Genomic DNA, 13,843 nt, shown 5'->3' on the forward strand with positions numbered 1-13,843 from the left:
CATAAGAAATCAAATCATTTATTTTCGTAAATATCAGATTTGTACGTCTGTCATAAAATTATCCCTAATTCCCGCATGTTGGTAATTATCATAAAAAATCAAATCAAATCACTTATGTTCGTAAATGCCAGATTTTTACGTCTACCATAAAACCGTCCCTAATTTCCATTGGCGTTCTTAGTTGAACCGATATATTATGCTACACGGTGTAAGTATTTATGCGATGTTGTATAAGAATTTATGCTCTATTTGACTCATGTCATCTAATTTTTTGCGCGCATGCACTGGAAAGAAAAATATAATCCAAAATTTACACACATGCAATGGAAACTCCCACGATTTGTCATAATTTTTGGATCTGTATAAAAACAGAAACTTCATGCATGCGGCGCCATGTTTTTCAGATCTACCATAAACATAGAATCGTAATAACAACCTACTAGAGCTATCAACCTCTCACATTGGCTCGATATTTACGCTTATAATTGAGGGGTTTTATGCTCAAAACTTAAGGTTTTTACGCTTCAACCCGGAGATGCGTCCACCAGTGAACAACATGCCAGATTTTTTATGCAGTGTACCGCGTTGTATAGATACTTACATCGTGTAGCATAATTTGTATAAGTATATATCATAAACTGGTCTAACGAGCCTAGTTGCATGGTTGTTGGAGGAAATAAAACATTTAAATAAGTTTTTTGTTTCCATGCATACCAATCGATTTCCTTTCATCGCAAATCTTGTCATCCTAAATTTGTGCGCATGCAGAAGGAAACAAACCTACACTGTGTAGTATAATTAGTATCAATATATATCATAAACTAGTTCTAACGTGTTTAGTTGCATGGTTGTTGAAGGGATCCTATATTTATGAAGGAAATAAAATATTAAATATGATTTTTTGTTTCTATGCATGCCAATTCATTTTCTTTCATTTCACATTCTTTCCATCATAAATTCGTGTGCATGCAGCTGGTAACAGATTTTTACGCAGTATACCGAATTGCATAATTATCTACACATTGTAGCATATTTAGTATCAGTATATATCATAAAATGGTTCTTACGAGTCTAGCTGCTTGACTGTTGCAGCGATACTAAATTTATGGAGGAAATAAAACATTTTAAAATAGAAACCGCCACACATATCTTTCTTAAATTTACGCGCATGCAAGAGAACATATTTGACTCATGCATGCATTACTTTTTTGCGCACATAGACGTGGCGCGGGTGGCGCACCCGACAGCCTGCTTGAGTTGTCGCGCTAGGTTGAACCAAGTTACAGGGGTAGTCGGCCTGGGCTTCCTTTAACTATTGGAAGCCCATATATATATATATATATATATATATATATATATATATATATATAAAATTGGGTTTGGTGGGAAATCTGTAAAAAACAGAAAAATAACCACTAGCGGCTAAGTTTAAAAAGAGTTGAAAATATTTTCACTAGCGGTTGTTATAAGAGAACGTTAGTGGAAATTTATTTCCACATTCAGTTGAGTAAAGAGAATCGCTCACTTTCTACTGATCCCTAGCACAAGTGGTGAAAAAAGTCAATGAAAATGAGTTATGAACTGTCTCTATAGAGCTTTTTTGTACTAGTATCTTATTTGCTCTCTTATTTCAAACAACACTGTTTACATATAACTAGTGTTGTTTATAGAGCAATGCACGATTTGTTGGCAACGACATTAGGCTATCTTTAACAGTCTTACTGTCTCACTCCTCATTTAAAACTAAATTTATAAATAGTGCATCTACACACATCCGTTGCGCGTATTGCTGTAGATGGCTTTAGGGTGCGTTTGGTTGGAGAGTCAAATAGATTGGAGTGGTTAAATTCAAGAATTTAAGAATGGAGTCGTTCTATTCTGTATTTAAAAAAATAGAGCCGCTCTATTTTTTGTTTGATTGGAGAGCTATATGAGTGAAAAAAAACAGAGCCTCTTCATTTTTTTTGTTTGATTGGAGAGCCGTATGAGTGTAGAGGGGACGAGGGGCAGAGACTAAACACAGGACGAAAGCCCTCGGAATCAGTTTATAATAATAATATACAGAAACACATTTCTATTCCAAGCTTCAAATATATAGCTCCACAATAAAGCATCATCCTGTACAGTGAGTGAGTCTATGGCTGCAACAGCTAGAGCTAGTAATAGTCACCGGCAATTAGTATTGTAGCAAACATAAGCACTGCTGCACGAGCTACAGCTACAAGCGGTGGTGGGCGCAGGAGGCAGTGCCGTCGTCGAAGTTCTGGTAGTAGCTATGCAGGTCATACCCAAACCTCACCGCGGTTCGCCTCGGCCGCGCCGCGCGTCTTCTCCAAGAGCGCCTCAACCTCGACAGCACAGCCGCTTCACCGCAGCAGCTGGCCGGCGGCCGCCGCTCCTGGCGTGGACGAGCCTCCCGCCCAAGCCGCTGCCCCCGGTGTACGGGCCTAGCAGAGACGCCGCCGCCATGATCGTTCACTCGGTCGGTTCACAGTTCTCACAGGTCACAGGTCACGGACGCTCTTGCCACTAACTAACTAGCTAGCTAGGCGCTCTGTCTGCTTCGAGCTGGAGTACGTACACTACAGTAAAAGAGGAAACGTTCGACGGCCACGTTATATCCGACGGCACCCTAGGCCACCATCGGATATAAGTTTATTTCCGACGGCCAACAGCGGCCGTCAAAAATAACAGCAAACAGCCGACGGCTGTCAGATTGGCCGTCGGACATAACCTTATCTCCCACGGCCCGTCTAACAGCCGTCGGCCTCCTGGGCACCGTCGGAAATAAGGAGATTTAACCGACGCCACCCGAGCGCGCATCGTTTCATTCTAACGTGCGCAGCCATATGCACCCAAGCCGCCGCCGTGACGCCGTCGCCGTGACTACGCCGCCGCCGCCAGGCACCACCGCCCAAGCACAGCCCGTGCCCGACGACCTCTCCTCCCGCCCCGACGTGCAGTCCGAGCACGACGCCACCGAAGCCACCCCGACGAAGCCCGACGCCACCGGAGCCGCCCCGATGCCACCGGAGTCGCCCCGACGCAGCCCGCGGCCGCCGTAGCCTCTGCCCCCGTCCCCGACGCCACCGGCGCCCGCCCCGACCCCTCCGGAGCTCGCTTCACCGGTTCATCGTCCGACAAAGTGAGCAATTTTAAAAATTTTAGTATAATTTTGTGTATAAATATACATTGTTTGCTAGTAGCAATGTTTAGTTTTGTTATGTCCGACGGCTTAATTTAATTATGCAATTAAATTAGCTTGTTTTAATTTATTTATTAGTGGCTATATAATTTAAACTTTTAATTTCCGAGGGTAATTATTAAGCCCTCAGAAATAAGGTTGTTTTATTTGATTTAGGGTCCCGTGAAATGATTTTTTATAGTGCTATTGTATTAGTTTGGTTAATTAGTGGCTATTGTATTAGTGTGGTTAATTAGTAATCATAACTAATTAAGTTAACGAAACCTAGGCGTCGCCCGTTTCGGCCCAACACACCTTACATGCGACGCATGTGAGGTATGTTGGGCCGGAATTGTCCCTTTATTGGACAGCCTCGGGGTGACCGACAGAGTCCGTGTTTATGACAAAGGCATGTGCTCCTGCTTAGTTTCGGCAGCATAACCCCTCTGTTCTCCAATTGCACCATTTTTAGGCGTGCGATTGGAGAACAGCGGGGTTATGCTGCCGAAATTTCGCACGACCACATGTCTTGTCATAAACACGGGCTCGTCGGTCACGCCTGGGTGGGTTTAGGACCTATCCTTTCCTACAGATGTAGGGGCGTGATTTCTTCGTAAAAACGGATGGTCCGTGCATTACTTATCTAATTAAGTTAACGTCTCGTATCTAGTATGGAGGAGAATCGTCGATGGATGTATGAAGGTTGGAAGAAAAGAGGTGCTCTATCAAGTGAGTGGGTTGCCAAGACTGATGCTTTTCTCGACCATGCTTTTGCTCGGTCAGAGACTGGAACCGATGTTAGGTGCCCTTGTAGCAAGTGTCGTAACATTAATTTCCTTGACAGGAGGACTATGTCGATACATATTTGCAAGAACGGTTATATGTCAGGCTATGAGGTGTGGGTGCACCACGGTGAGGATCCACCTCCTCGTATTGTATCGGAAGTTCAGTCACATGAAGAGGAGGACTACGATAGGATGGAAGAGATGTTTGACGATGTACGCCATGAGCTTCTAACCGTCGATTCGGAGAACCCCGGTCAACCCACCGAGTTTGAGGATCCAGCTACACCTGAGGTTCAGAAGTTCTTCGAGCTCCTTAAAGCTGCCGAAGAGCCGTTGTATGAGCACACAAAAGTGACCGTGTGCTGCAGCTGTAGCTTCTGAAGATACTGTGCAAAACGAAGCCTCCCATGCCATAGCTTTATAAGCCCGGATGCTGGGAGCATTCCCGACACGCGTCGACCGAAGACGCCACCCGGACCCACCAGCACGCACTATCACGTACATGGTGACGAGGCAATCCACTACGGCGATCATTCGAAAGGTCCAAGCAGCTTCATTTCATGCATGCTTTTGTAAGCCGCCGTCGTGCTCGTGCAGTCGAAAGAATCAAAGAAAGACAACCGTCGACCACCAACAATGGAAGCATGTGCACTTGCTTTAGTGACGACTAGCTAGAGGGATGAGAGAGGTCGGCCATGGCAACCGGCGACACGGCGGCACCTGAGCTGCTTCCTGCCCATCCTGTGCCGATAAGGTCGGCGGCTTCCTGCCCGTCCTGCCGCTGGATCATGCCACGTGCACAATGTGTTTCAGTTGCCTGTGGCGCAGTCGACCTAATCGACATGCATGCGGCCGAGGTTGGCGGGAACTCTCGGCACCCCGTCAGATCGAGACTAGGAACCTACGACGTGTTTGGTTCGATGTAATGTAACGGTATGGGATTCCTTCGGGTATCTGATGTCGTTACATGTGTTTGTTATGAGTTCTATTGGAATCAGATACATTGGAATCAGATACCGCTGTATAGAAAACTCAAACCCTCCAACCCTAGCCGGAATCAACGCCTCGATTCACTCGCTCAGGGCCGCTCGAGCGTTCCTCCTCCTCCTCGGACGCCAGTGCCGCCGCCACCCAGGCGTCCATCCTCCTCGGACGCTAGCAGCCGGCGCCAAGTCTTCGCTGCCGTCCAGGTAACAAATCTCCTAGAGTCCGTTCTCTCTGAATCTCGAATTTGCCCAGAGTCCATCTCTCTGAATCTCCTAGAGTCCATCTCTCCGAATCTCCGAATCTCTGGTTTTGGTTCGTCGGAGTTCTAGATCCAGTGTAATGGCATCCGCTGCTGCACGCTAAGTCTGACACCGGCACGGGACGACACTGGGCGTGCTCGCATCCGGCGGTCCTGAACCCCCAGAATCCCACCACGAAGGAGGCTTTATCTGTAGTGATGCTGGTCCTCGCATCCGGTTTCCTATAGTGCTGCTGGTCTCCAGTGCTTACTAGAGTAGCTTGCATCGGTTGCGTCTCTGGTTGAATAGTTTGCTGACGGGCACCGGTATTCAGCGATGGAGGATCCATTTTTCATCTGTGCACACAAATGTCAAATGATTAAACATGCATTTACTGTATGACGAAAGCAGTTGTATGTCAAATGATTAAACATGCATTTACAGTACAAGAACGGTAGAAGAGCTGGACCTGTGAATTATTGAGTAACGTTCGACCTTGATTAAGTATACCACGCACAATGATATCCAGTTGACTGTATCTCCGAATCCAGTTGACTGTATGATCCATACATCAGTTATTTGATTCATTTTATCTCTATGCTCTGTTTAATTTATTTGATGTGCACAATGATATCCAGATTTATATGAAACTCATTTGTTGATCTCTAGATTTATCCTCAAGAACTCGATGAAGAAATATGGCATTTAGGGGTATCTTGAGTTCTCTCGTTGTCACGTACTATTATGTCTGGCTGCTCATGGGATTAGCATATAGAAGAAAATGTTTGAGAATAGAAAGAAGGTTAAGAAATAGGGAGCGTAGGATGGAGAATTTAAATGAACTCATTCATGAGACTGATAGAAAATGTATTAGTGAGCTTCTTATGGATAGAAGAACTTTCTTTATTTTGTGTGAGATGCTTAGAGATGTTGGTGGGCTAAAGGCCACACGCAATATGACCATAGAGGAGATAGTGGCTCATTTTTTGTAAACATTGGCTCATCATTTGAAGAACCGAACAATTGGAAGGTTTTTCTTTCGAAGCGGCGAGACAGTTAGTAGACAGTTCAACTTATGCCTTCTAGCTGTTCTAAAGTTGCAACATTTGCTTCTTAAGACCCCTGAGCCAATTCCAGAGAATAGCACTGATAATACCTGGAAAACCTTTAAGGTAAATACATAAGACCTATAAGGTTCTTTAGTTTTTCTTCAACTTTAAATAGACACATTGAAGTGATATTTCTTTTATGAAATGTCTGTAGAATTGTTTGGGTGCATTAGACGGAACCGCTATCAAGGTAACTGTGCCAACACATCTAAAAGGAAGATATAGGTCAAGGAAAGCGGACATTGTGACAAATGTATTGGGTGTTTGTGCACCCGATATGCAATTCATCTATATGCTACCTGGTTGGGAGGGTTCAGCGCATGATGGTCGTGTGCTGCGTGATGCTATCTCGAGGCCAAATGGATTGCGTGTCCCTCAAGGCGAGTTTTATTTCAATAACTTCCATTTGGTTTGGTGGTATAGTGTTTTAAGTGTGTATATTAACTTGAAAATATCCTTTTTAGGTTGTTATTATCTTGTTGATGCGGGTTATACAAACGCCAATGGATTTCTAGCACCTTATCGAGGTCAACGATACCATTTGGGTGGTTGGACAGCACAGAATCCACCACATAGTGCTGAGGAGTATTTCAATATGTGTCATGCTCGAGCAAGAAATATTATAGAGAGGGCTTTTGGAAGGCTTAAAGGGCGATGGGTGATTCTTAGATCCCCTTCATATTTTCCTACAAAGACGCAATGTCGTATAATAATGGCATGTGCCCTTTTGCACAATCTAATTTTGCAAAAAAATGTCTAGAGACCCTATGGAAAGTGAGGAACAATCGGTGGTAGATTCTGAAATGCCTAAGGGAGAAGTTGGTGAACCAGAATTTATTATGGCTATCTCCACAACAAATGCGTGGAGTACTTTTCGTGACACTCTTGCGTAGGGGATGTATAATGCTTATAGGGCTTCTCATTGATTATTTCATGGTACTTTTGATGCTTAAGTACTTTTCATGGCTCGATTACTATTTTTTACTATATATGTGTTTATGACTTGTCATCATTTGTATGCAGAATGGACATTTTGGAGGGCTCTATTGCTGTTCGTGGTAGGGGGAAAAACAAAAGGAAGTGGATTCCTGTTGAAGATGATGAACTGATCAAAGCATTGGTTGATGTTTCTTTGGATCCGAGGTGGAGGAGTGATGGGAGTTTCAAGAATGGCTACACTTCAGTACTTGAAGCTCGCCTCGCTGAAAAGCTACCTGATTCAAAAATTTCTGCAACTCCTCATATCGAGTCAAGGTTAAGATACTTCAAGACAAAGTATTCTGCTTTGGAGCAGATGTTGAACAAGAGTGGGTTCACATGGGATCCGACCAAGAAGATGATTCATTGCGAGAAACAACAATATGAGACACATTGCAAGGTACTTTCATGAATAGTTTAACAAGATGATTCATGAATAGCACTTGACAGTACTGTTGTTACGTTTTAATGAATAGCATGAATGATGCCACAGTTTTCATTATGGATACTTATACCTCTCTCAAGCACTTCATCTGTGAGCTGATACAGTTACATTATTACGGATTCTTTTCATGTGCAATATTAATAATTACTTTGCACTATTTTTTGGTGAATGATGAGTGTGTTGTTGTTCAGATAGAAAATGGTGTCACATTAGCTATATAGTATGTGAGTGAATCGCTCTGCAGGCGAGCGAGTACTGTGTAGGTGCTCTGTAGCCGTATGGATACAGGCTTTTGCTTGCAGCCTTGAACCTTGGCCAGTAAAGAATGATCACAAGGGCTGCACTTTTCTCCGCGAGAAAGAAACGTTGCTTCCCCTGGTTCGCACTGAAGCACCTCCACCTTTGTTTCCTCCTCCCATGCATTGATGTGTACAATTTGGGTGTCATCGATCTGTTTACTCTTGTTCAACATCTGCTCCAAAGCAGAATACTTTGTCTTGAAGTATCTTAACCTTGACTCGATATGAGGAGTTGCAGAAATTTTTGAATCAGGTAGCTTTTCAGCGAGGCGAGCTTCAAGTACTAAAGTGTAGCCATTCTTGAAACTCCCATCACTCCTCCACCTCGGATCCAAAGAAACATCAACCAATGCTTTGATCAGTTCATCATCTTCAACAGGAATCCACTTCCTTTTGTTTTCCCCCTACCACGAACAGCAATAGAGCCCTCCAAAATGTCCATTCTGCATACAAATGATGACAAGTCATAAACACATATATAGTAAAAATAGTAATCGAGCCATGAAAAGTACTTAAGCATCAAAAGTACCATGAAATAATCAATGAGAAGCCCTATAAGCATTATACATCCCCTGCGCAAGAGTGTCACGAAAAGTACTCCACGCATTTGTTGTGGAGATACCCATAATAAATTCTGGTTCACCAACTTCTCCCTTAGGCATTTCAGAATCTACCACCGATTGTTCCTCACTTTCCATAGGGTCTCTAGACATTTTTTTGCAAAATTAGATTGTGCAAAAGGGCACATGCCATTATTATACGACATTGCGTCTTTGTAGGAAAATATGAAGGGGATCTAAGAATCACCCATCGCCCTTTAAGCCTTCCAAAAGCCCTCTCTATAATATTTCTTGCTCGAGCATGACACATATTGAAATACTCCTCAGCACTATGTGGTGGATTCTGCGCTGTCCAACCACCCAAATGGTATCGTTGACCTCGATAAGGTGCTAGAAATCCATTGGTGTTTGTATAACCCGCATCAACAAGATAATAACAACCTAAAAAGGATATTTTCAAGTTAATATACACACTTAAAACACTATACCACCAAACCAAATGGAAGTTATTGAAATAAAACTCGCCTTGAGGGACACGCAATCCATTTGGCCTCGAGATAGCATCACGCAGCACACGACCATCATGCGCTGAACCCACCCAACCAGGTAGCATATAGATGAATTGCATATCGGGTGCACAAACACCCAATACATTTGTCACAATGTCCGCTTTCCTTGACCTATATCTTCCTTTTAGATGTGTTGGCACAGTTACCTTGATAGCGGTTCCGTCTAATGCACCCAAACAATTCTACAGACATTTCATAAAAGAAATATCACTTCAATGTGTCTATTTAAAGTTGAAGAAAAACTAAAGAACCTTATAGGTCTTATGTATTTACCTTAAAGTTTTTCCAGGTATTATCAGTGCTATTCTCTGGAATTGGCTCAGGGGTCTTAAGAAGCAAATGTTGCAACTTTAGAACAGCTAGAAGGCATAAGTTGAACTGTCTACTAACTGTCTCGCCGCTTCGAAAGAAAAACCTTCCAATTGTTCGGTTCTTCAAATGATGAGCCAATGTTTACAAAAAATGAGCCACTATCTCCTCTATGGTCATATTGCGTGTGGCCTTTAGCCCACCAACATCTCTAAGCATCTCACACAAAATAAAGAAAGTTCTTCTATCCATACGAAGCTCACTAATACATTTTCTATCAGTCTCATGAATGAGTTCATTTAAATTCTCCATCCTACGCTCCCTATTTCTTAACCTTCTTTCTATTCTCAAACATTTTCTTCTATATGCTAATCCCATGAGCAGCCAGACATAATAGTACGTGACAACGAGAGAACTCAAGATACCCCTAAATGCCATATTTCTTTATCGAGTTCTTGAGGATAAATCTAGAGATCAACAAATGAGTTTCATATAAATCTGGATATCATTGTGCACATCAAATAAATTAAACAGAGCATAGAGATAAAATGAATCAAATAACTGATGTATGGATCATACAGTCAACTAGATTCGGAGATACAGTCAACTGGATATCATTGTGTGTGGTATACTTAATCAAGGTCGAACGTTACTCAATAATTCACAGGTCCAGCTCTTCTACCGTTCTTGTACTGTAAATGCATGTTTAATCATTTGACATACAGCTGCTTTCGTCATACAGTAAATGCATGTTTAATCATTTGACATTTGTGTGCACAGATGGAAAATGGATCCTCCATCGCTGAATACCGGTGCCCGTCAGCAAACTATTCAACCAGAGACGCAACCGATGCAAGCTACTCTAGTAAGCACTGGAGACCAGCAGCACTATAGGACACCGGATGCGAGGACCAGCATCAGTACAGATAAAGCCTCCTTCGTGGTGGGATTCTGGGGGTTCAGGACCGCCGGATGCGAGCACGCCCAGTGTCGTCCCGTGCCGGCGTCCCCCGCCGGCGTCAGACTTAGCGTGCAGCAGCGGATGCCATTACACTGGATCTAGAACTCCGACGAACCAAAACCAGAGATTCGGAGATTCGGAGAGATGGACTCTAGGAGATTCAGAGAGATGGACTCTGGGCAAATTCGAGATTCAGAGAGAACGGACTCTAGGAGATTTGTTACCTGGACGGCAGCGAAGACTTGGCACCGGCTGCTGGCGTCCGAGGAGGATGGAGGCCTGGGTGGCGGTGGCACTGACGTCCGAGGAGGCGTCCGAGGAGGAGGAGGAACGCTCGAGCGGCCCTGAGCGAGTGAATCGAGGCGTTGATTACGGCTTGGGTTGGAGGGTTTGAGTTTTCTATACAGCGGTATCTGATTCCAATGTATCTGATTCCAATAGAACTCATAACAAACACATGTAACGATATCAGATACCCGAAGGAATCCCATACCGTTACATTACATCGAACCAAACACGTCGCAAGTCATCATGGTACCCGGATGAGTCATGAGTCACTTGTGGGGTGTTTGGTTTGAGGAATGAACTAGTCCATCGTCTTCTCACTCCTCACTATTTTTGTTTGGTTTGTAGAATAAAATAAGTTGATACATCATCATCTCATTCCTCATAGTTAGTTAGTTAGTACTAATATGAGAAATGGAGTCATCCCACCAAATCTGAGGAATGAACCCATGATACACCACCTTAATTTGGATGGTATGATTCCTCAAACCAAACACTCTATTGAAGTTTCGCCTTGACCCGATGCCAGTTTGCCTTTACTTTTTGTCTTGATATCAGTAGCTCCATTTAAGTTTCAAGCGTCTAAAAAAACTCTCTTCGGCGACTACAACTTTTCAGTTAATGACTTCTTTATTCAAGATCATCTATAATATTAAATATACAATATAATATTTAAAAATTTTGTAGTTGAAAAAATAGTATCAATTGTATAGTGACAACTATTATATAACTTAACCGGTATAGAAGCTCGATGGAACCTTAAGATATTGAGTTCAAATCCAGTAATCTAGCAGTGTTATAATTGATAGTGATAATTTTTTTGATAAAAAAATAACTCTTTAAATGATGATTTAGAGAATATCTTTAACATAGACTCTAGAAAATTTCATAAAGCTGCCGATCAAATAGTCCTGGCTAACTATATGAAGCTTTTTGAGAAATTATGTAGGGTTATAAGGTCACACACAATAAACTTCTATTTTCTAGTACTTGCATACTTAATTAGTTTGTTCTATATAAAATTATCCTAAATTTTACCAAATTTATATACACAATTATTTGCATTACAGAAATATATTTCACAATTCCATTCAATATACTTATTTTCTATAAACTTGGTGAATCTTATAATAGTTTAACTTAGAGCAACTTTAAATGCATTACGTAATACTTATTGGAATTTGGCCTGTTTAGCGCACTTGTGGGTGGTCCAAACCATATAAGAAATCCAAGGTGGTGTGAGGAATAACATCATGGACTTTAGTCCTACATTGCTTATCCAGGTAAGAGATAACCAATTTAAATATGAGGTTGTGCACTACTCTTCATATGTGACACACAAAGGGCTATAGAGACTGCTATGAACTGACACACGCGCTCACTCACTTGCATTTTAGGTTTTTTCGCGAAATTAACGCGTGGCTTGTGACTTGCAATGATGAATGATCGCGTCGTGACGTGTTCTAAATAGCAGTTTATTTTTTGTCTTTTATTTATTTGGTTATCAAGTACCACACCTAGACTGCCATGTCAACCGGGAGTAATTAGGCGCGCACTACGTGAACTCTGTGTGGTTGTACTTAGACAAATTTGAGAGGGCGATTACTGTAATTTAGTAGATCGAATCTGGAACAATTGCGGTGACTCTTCTATAAAGGGGAGATGTCCTTTAGACGGAAGGCATACATCAATCAACATACTTGTCTTCTCATTCTCAACTCTATGTGTTACCGTTTCTCTACTCTGTCGTCCCTGCATTTGCCATGCAGCAAATCAAGGAAGACCAGTGTATTCGAACCAACACCGATATTTTGACGACCTGCACGGGCGCTGAGAAATTAGGTTTCTGGGAAGTGCACCTCGCACGTATGTTCATGTTCTTCAAATCCAGTTGTGGGAAGCATTGTAAGTAGATATGCAATTTCTGTTTATCTTGACACGAATCTTTTGCATAGATCTATTGTTCGTTTGTCTTCTGTTCATTAATTGTTATGGTTTGGTGAATCTGATGCTTTTCAAGAGTACATTACTAAAGCACATAATCCTAAATTTGTGAAGTCTTCTAGGCAAACCACAACTTGAGATCTAATTAAGCTTTACAATGAACGTGTGCTTAAGCTTATTGAGTCATTTCAATCTGTTTCATCCGTTGCTCTAACTTCTGATATCTGGAATGTTAAAGCTAAAGAAGACTACATTTCTGTTGTTGCTCACTTTTTGAATTCCAATTGGGAGCTAGAAAAAAGGTTGATTGGTCTTAGGCTCATATATGTGAAACATTCTGGTAATAATTTAGCAGAACATGTTAATATGGTTGCTGATGAGTGTGGTTTAAGTGATAAAATATTTGCTATTACTCTAGAATCTACTTTTAGTTTGGTTGGCAGGGTGATTGAGGAACGTCGGCGGCGGCTCATACCAGACATGGTGGAGGTTCTATCATGTATCAAAGACCGGGAGTTAGCAGATTTACACAAGCAACACAATCTTGAGAATGACACATAGAAATAGAATTTATCCTTGAAAGCTTGAACAATGATGGAGGAGGAGACCAAGAAAGCCAATCAAGGGCTCAAGAGTTAAGGGTGAACGAGTGAATTATTGTAACTTGTAATCTTGTCCTCTGTCTCTATCTCTGGTGAATTGTTGTATTGAACTATGAACATGGTTGCATACGTTATAACTTTGAGCTGGCTGTACCTTTTTCCCTTCTTAGGATTTTCTCACAAGGTATGAGTTTTTATCTAGGAAGGTTTCTAATAAGGCGGCATTGCATAAACAACTCTGAGAGTTTTTATTCTTGTGTGGTCTTTTGTGTTTTTTGTGAATTCTGTTATATACCAGTATATATGTGATTTTCGGGCCTGTCCAAACCCACCCCTGTACTAATGAGCTATCCAAGCCAACGGTACGGCACGACCTATCTGAGTACCAACCGGACCGTGCTTAGGCCGAAGGGTCAGCACGCTATGTAAGCCCGGCACGACCCAGAGGTTACCAGTGCCATGCCTGGCACGCCTCGAATGGGCCGGGCTGGAGCGGACCGTTTGGATATCTATAAGTCCAAGCAGCTCCATACATGTTTACAGGTGCAGCAGTCCGAATAGCTACAATATTGTTGGCTGCCAGCCAG

The 13,843-nt window shown here is 42.3% G+C and overlaps 1 long non-coding RNA gene and 1 pseudogene across 1 annotated transcript; both read right to left on the minus strand.

Annotated features, from left to right (window-relative positions):
- Positions 1 to 2,147: 2,147 nt before the first annotated feature.
- LOC103626184 (uncharacterized) lies at positions 2,148 to 2,469 on the minus strand (annotated as a pseudogene).
- Positions 2,470 to 8,422: 5,953 nt separating this feature from the next.
- On the minus strand, positions 8,423 to 9,958 carry LOC109939446 (uncharacterized). The gene is made up of 3 exons (XR_002261905.2): positions 9,429 to 9,958; positions 8,556 to 9,337; positions 8,423 to 8,469 (listed from the first exon to the last, which is right to left on the minus strand). It is a non-coding gene; the product is annotated as an uncharacterized lncRNA (long non-coding RNA).
- Between the last annotated feature and the right edge of the window lie 3,885 nt (positions 9,959 to 13,843).

This window comes from Zea mays, chromosome 5, assembly GCF_902167145.1.
Source record: "Zea mays cultivar B73 chromosome 5, Zm-B73-REFERENCE-NAM-5.0, whole genome shotgun sequence".
NCBI classification, from domain to species: domain Eukaryota; kingdom Viridiplantae; phylum Streptophyta; class Magnoliopsida; order Poales; family Poaceae; genus Zea; species Zea mays.